The sequence below is a fragment of the Vanacampus margaritifer genome, chromosome 12, assembly GCF_051991255.1.
Source record: "Vanacampus margaritifer isolate UIUO_Vmar chromosome 12, RoL_Vmar_1.0, whole genome shotgun sequence".
Lineage (NCBI taxonomy): Eukaryota > Metazoa > Chordata > Actinopteri > Syngnathiformes > Syngnathidae > Vanacampus > Vanacampus margaritifer.
This window is the reverse complement of record NC_135443.1, coordinates 20,839,956-20,845,955: the sequence shown is the minus strand read 5'-3', so window position 1 is coordinate 20,845,955 and position 6,000 is coordinate 20,839,956. Positions and strand designations below refer to the sequence as shown.

Below are 6,000 nucleotides of genomic sequence, written 5' to 3'. Positions count from 1 at the left end.
CTGATCTCTATAACATCGTTCCTATCTGGTTAGTTGTCTGGAAAATAATTGGTGGCATTAAAAATCAAGAGACCTTTTTCAGAAAAGTTCATTTGTCGCACAACCAGTAGCCTATGTTCCAGCGTTATCGGTTGGAACCCTTCCCCTCCTCTGATTCAGATTACTTATTGATCCCTAAAAGTGCTATTCCCTCAGTCACAACCCATTCAAGAAAAATGAAAACAACAGAGGGAGACAGAATGGCAAGCCTGTCTTGTCAACTTTCTGCGCCACTTGTTTCTTTGATGAAAAAAAGAAAACATAAGGAAGGGGAGGGGGAGGGGGAAAAACAACAAGGCTCAAACACTCTCTTCAAAGGGGCGCACAGTATGAATCTGGCAAGCTTAAAAGTGGTGAGCTGCAGCTATTTTTTCTTCAACTCGATATAGATATCCAAAATATGGTATCAGTTAACAATTGATCATTTAAATTCTGATAATTCAAATTCAGATCTCTATGGCATGGTTCACTTTTTGTCATCTCTTTGTTTACTTTCATCAGTCTTTGGGATTTTCTTAAATCCTACCAGAGTATTTGTGTGCCTTTAAGTGTCATTTCAGACAGACAATCTAGGGAAAAGTGACTATCTGATAGACGTGTGTCACTTTTGAGCATCGAAACCTCGTGAAATGGACATTAATAGCAGATAGATTTAAATAATAGAGACGTATTTGAACAATTCCTGGAGGAAAACCAAGGCAGTGACGAGCCGAGCCGAGCGTGTCAGCTGTCTCTGCAAAGAATGACGTCTGTCCCCGCGTCGATCAAACGCGACATGGCAAACATGACAGAAAATCTCTTGTTTACCCGCTGCTTTGCCTCCTCTACGTTCGTTCTGCAGCTCGTTGCGCACTTGGCCTACTTTCCTAAGAAAGAAGGAGAAAAAAAAGCCTCCAAACGGTGTCCTGGCTGGCTGACATGTAAAAAAGCGGTTGATGTTCTCCTGGATGGCGGCGGGACGGTAGGAGGACCACCGGGAGGCCGACATCAAGGCCCGCCAGCCAGACGCGACAGGAACGAGGCGAACGAGGATAATGTCGAATGCGACACCCCACCCCCACCCAGCCTAAAGGAACTGCTTTCATTGCCAGACCTGACAGCGCCTCACTCCTTTAAATCAAAACACAATGTTGTACCTCAAGCACGATAGAACAGGACCAACAGTCCCTCAGTGGTTTCTACTCGGATAAACATCCGTATTCCCTGATTAGCCCAACAGCTGTGAAATTCAAACTTAAATGTAGTGGGCTATGGCCCAACATAATTGGTCTGCACACGTCTTCTCTTTGCGCAGGACTATAGCCCACTGTGATTGGTTGGAACATTTCCTCTAGTGAGTAAAGTTTATTTATAGAGCAACTGGATGGAGTTACAAGTGGAGTCTTTTGCAAAGAAATGGGATGAAATATTGAATTTTCTGTTGGTATTCCCTAGGGGGAGGGAGCATGGAAAGGCAAGAAAAGCATTGGACCCAGAATGGATCACTGGGGGACACCAAAAGACATGACGAGGACTGGTCTACGGATACTGAAAAAGATCTTGGTGGAGGTATGAGTGAGACCAATTTAGCCACACTCATGATGCGAACCTACTGCTCAAGACGATCCAGTAGTTCTCTCTAGTCTATAGTTATGATTGGTTGGGACACTTCCGCTCCTTAGGCAATGATTGGTCTGTGCAAGTTTTTCATGCCAACTGCCACTTTGCACAATATAAAGCAACAGATTGCAGTGTTGTGTCATGAATTAATGCCACAGCCAACCAAAACCCTTCCAGCAGCGGTATATTGAATATTCATGTTGCTCCCAGTGTGATCTGGTAAGCAGGATTAAGCTCACAACTGAAGGCTGAGATGATTCCGAGCTGATTCTTGCTACCGCTTGGCCGTCGCTTGCATCATCACGTGCTGGCTGGCTGGCTGGCCAGCCGGCAGACGAGAAACAGGGAATACCGAAGAAGAGGAAAAAGAATAAGATGAGGGGGAGGATGACATATAAGTTTCCCTTTGGCGTCCACGCAGCTAACATGTTTTAGCAAGTGTTACAACATGTCTGTTATGTTAGAGAATATCAATGTTGACGCAGCAGTCAAGGCTCAGTGTGTGTGTCTGCGTGCGTGTGTGTGCTCATGTGTGTGCGTGAGCGTGCGTGTGTGTGTGTGTGTGGAAAAAATATGCCTTTATTCTCCTAATACTATGACCTTTTTTTCTTGAAATGTACGACTACTTTTCTTTGAAAATTTGGATTTTAATATTGTAAAATTACTTTTCATGCCTAAAATATATTGTTCCATTCCGATATATTTTTTTCCCTAAAAAGATTTAACTTTTCATCTAAAATTGTCTTTTTAATTACTTTATTCCCCTAGTATTGTGGCTATTTTCCCTGCAATATGTTTTTTTAAATAATAATACGACTTTTATCTTGAGAAGAGACAACTCTTTATCTCAAAATAAATGCAACTTTTACAACAGCAATAAACAAAACTTTTCATCTAATATTTGTTTCTTCACATTCTAAGAAATGTGACTTTATTATCCTAATATTGTTATTTGTATTCCTCAAAATATAGGACAGTTTACTACAAAATATACTTTAGCATTATAATATTAAGACTAAAAAAAATTAACTAAAAAAACGATCTCATGTTTTGTCCTATATAAACTCCAATGTAAATATAAATGCAAAATGTCTTTCTATTTCTTTTATAACGTAAACATCTCATACTTTTATGATGTTTTTTTTTAAATATATGACTTTATTGTCTTAATATTATTATTATTTTCTTGAAAAAAACATGAAAAATATTAGTAATAATACTTATTTCCTTTATTCAGTTAAAAAAAAAACATTACTTTTTTCTTTATATCGGAGACTTTTCAACCCCAAAATATAATAGACTTTTCATTCTTTTATTCATCAAAAAACAACGACAACATCTTTATCATGTCGGAAAATACATCTCAACACATTGGCAAGTTGCATTTGATTCTATTGGTATGATAGTGACTCTTTGTTTGTGCGTAAATATGTGTGCAAGCTTGTGTGTGTATGTATGTGTGTGTACATTTGCATATTGTGTAAATAGCCCAAAATCCCTGAGGACCAATGATGAGGAGATGATATCTTGTGAAGTGTGCCCTTTAAAAATAGCAGGCTCGCTGTCCACATTGTTTGCCTTTAGATGTGTGTGTGTGTGTGTGTGTGTGTGTGTGTGTGTGTGTGTGTGTGTGTGTGCGTGCGTGCACATGCTTGTCGACTGTGCTTGTCTAACTTAAGTATGGCACAAAGTAACAATTATTAGGATGTGTCAGCCCGCATGACTAAGTGCTACATAATGCGTGCATATGTGCGTCTGCGTGTGTGCGCACAACTCCAAAAACTGACATCAACGTTAATGTGAAATACTGCTGAAGGGATGATGGAGTTGTTGAGTATGAGGGATAAATGGAGTTAGGGTTACAAGGCGGTGGAAGGGTGGTTGGAATTCCAAGGGAAGTGTGAATGAAAGCGTGTGCATATTTGGTTCAACCACTATAGAGATGGATTTTGGTCCATTAATAGTAAGTCTTCTTGTCTTAATCAGTTTCAAAATGTAGCAAATAAATCAGGGTTTTGGGGGTTTTCTTGTATTGATGCAATCGCTCTCAGAAGAGCAAAAAGTGTTGGAAATAATTTTGAGAATTAATTTATCAGTTGTTGGCTAGTAGTTTGTAATTCAGTTTTATCTGTTTTAAAAAGCTACACTTCCTGGTATTTGCAAGCCTGCGCTCAGCTGTGATGCTCCACATTTGAAAGCGGGTTTATCTCTAAAGACTAAACGGAGGCCAATAAATGCAGCGTTACTGATGCCGTTTAAAGTTGCTGCTGGGTGACGGTGAGCAATGCAAGGAGGAAGAGGAGGGGTTGTTGAAGATGTTCACAAAAGATAATTATTCTTGTAATATTGGGACTTTTTTCCCCTGGGAAGTCAGATTCCCCCTCCCCCTCTTTTTTTAAATCGAAAAAACATGAAATATTTTTTATAAAATTTTATCTTGAAAAAACAGGCTCCATCACGGCTCACCTGTTATCTAGGTTTGGTTGTGTGACGTTCACAAGCTGAGCCCTTCGGCACTGTGATGTCATTTTCAGTCGACAGCAAGTGGAAGTACAAGACTAAAAATAATTTAGAATTTTCCTTTCTCTTGAAAAATATGTTGTTTTTTTAATATACAACCTATAGCAAGGACAAAAATGTGACTTTATGCTTTTATTGATATTACCTTTAGCAGACCTGGTAGAAATAATTTCATTCTTATCCCATTTTGGCTTATTTGTAAATCATTTAATCTCTTTTAAAAGCTGCACTTCCTTTTGTATTGGTGCATCTGTAAATGGAGGCAAATAAACATGACATTACAAATGATGTTAGAAGGTACTTCTGTGAGAGTGAAGAAGTGAAGAGGAGGGGGAGTAGGAGGGGTTGTTTTAAGATGTTCACAAAGAGTGCTTTTAGCGCCCACACAATGTTTAAAAAAAAATCAGCCGCTTACGTCCTGCAAATGTTTGTCTCATTTCCCACCTATCAACCTGGTGTTACATTTGTCTTTCATCACTCATTTGGCTCACCGGGCGGAATCTGAAGGTGATCGTGTGCATTTTTGGGGTCGGTTAAGTTCGGTTCAAATTTGACTTGTTTTTACATTTGACAGCAATAAAAATACCGTAAATGTCATTCTTTCAAGTTGAAATTAGATTTCTCTTTCTTCTTTCTTTCACTGTTCCTAAAGTGACCCATTTTATTTTTTTATTTTTGGTATGAAAAATGACTAATTGTACTGCAGTTTACTGAGCTGTTGTGACCGTCTCCTCGGTACCTCTATATTCTACTGCCCACTAGTTGCCAGGCGTCCACATCAGAAAGACCAGTACAGTGATTGCATGAAATAATTTTTCATACTTAGTTCTTTATATTCTATTTTAAATATGTTATCACAGTATGTAGTACAATACTACAGTGTTATATTTTCTTGAAAATGAATGATCATATGTACTAAACAGACGGTCAGATGGTATTATAATGTGATACAGACAGTTGTTCCGAAGATATTCCTGGCCCAGGTCAAAGTTGACCATGTGTGCATGGAAAATGAACAGTATGTAATGGAGTCCAAAAAGGGTTGAACCAAATGTGTTTGTCTGCGATGGCCGCTAAATAATGCAAGCGCCTCTCTTCCCTGACAAAATCCTTGACGAGCGACGCAGGCTTTGAAAATATTTGCGCTTTAAACACTTGTGTCGCTTCTCGTTCTCGTCAGCAAGCGGTAGACATTTCGACGGCACACACACACACACACACACACACACACACTAGGTCAGCTGAACACTTGTTTATCATTTATTAGTCTGTCATCTCCACTCATGTCTCTTTCGTGACATTTACAGTGGGATTGGTTGCTTTCATGCCACTAATGAAGCTAACAGAAGGATTTCGAAAATTAATTTCTGTGTGTGCTGCATGGACAAAAGTATTGGGACCTGAAGGAATTGTTTGATTACTATATTAAGTGTAATCTTTGCGTGTTCAAAATCATTGTATCCGAGATCTGATGAACAAGGTTCCTTGCAAGGATTTATTTAAAAGCTTCCAAAGACACCGTTAGGACACCACATCTGAATGCAACATGATGACCCCAAGAGTGTGACAATTTACAGAACATCGACTCATTTATACAAAAAAGATAAAAGGTTCCTCCTCCCGTCTCTTGATTGAACAAAGGGCAGACATGTCATCTCCTAGATTGAACAAAGGTGTAAGGTTGATGGTAAACAGACATCTTTATACAGTTCCCCTTCTTGATTGGGGGAACAGAAGTAATCAAAATCTGACCCCAGACCTTCAGTCCCTAAGTGACAAGAGACTCTGACAACATCATGCACATTGCCCCTCCAACAGCATTTGAGGGTACAAAGATCAAAT

General features: G+C 39.2%; 1 long non-coding RNA gene across 1 annotated transcript in view; it reads left to right on the top strand.

Annotated features, from left to right (window-relative positions):
- The first annotated feature begins 606 nt into the window (after positions 1-606).
- LOC144061546 (uncharacterized) overlaps positions 607-6,000 on the top strand; it is a 47,946-nt gene continuing 42,552 nt past the window's right edge. The window contains exons 1-2 of the long non-coding RNA XR_013296204.1: positions 607-1,372; positions 1,474-1,587. This is a non-coding gene — a long non-coding RNA (uncharacterized LOC144061546). The remainder of the gene's footprint in view (positions 1,373-1,473; positions 1,588-6,000) is intronic.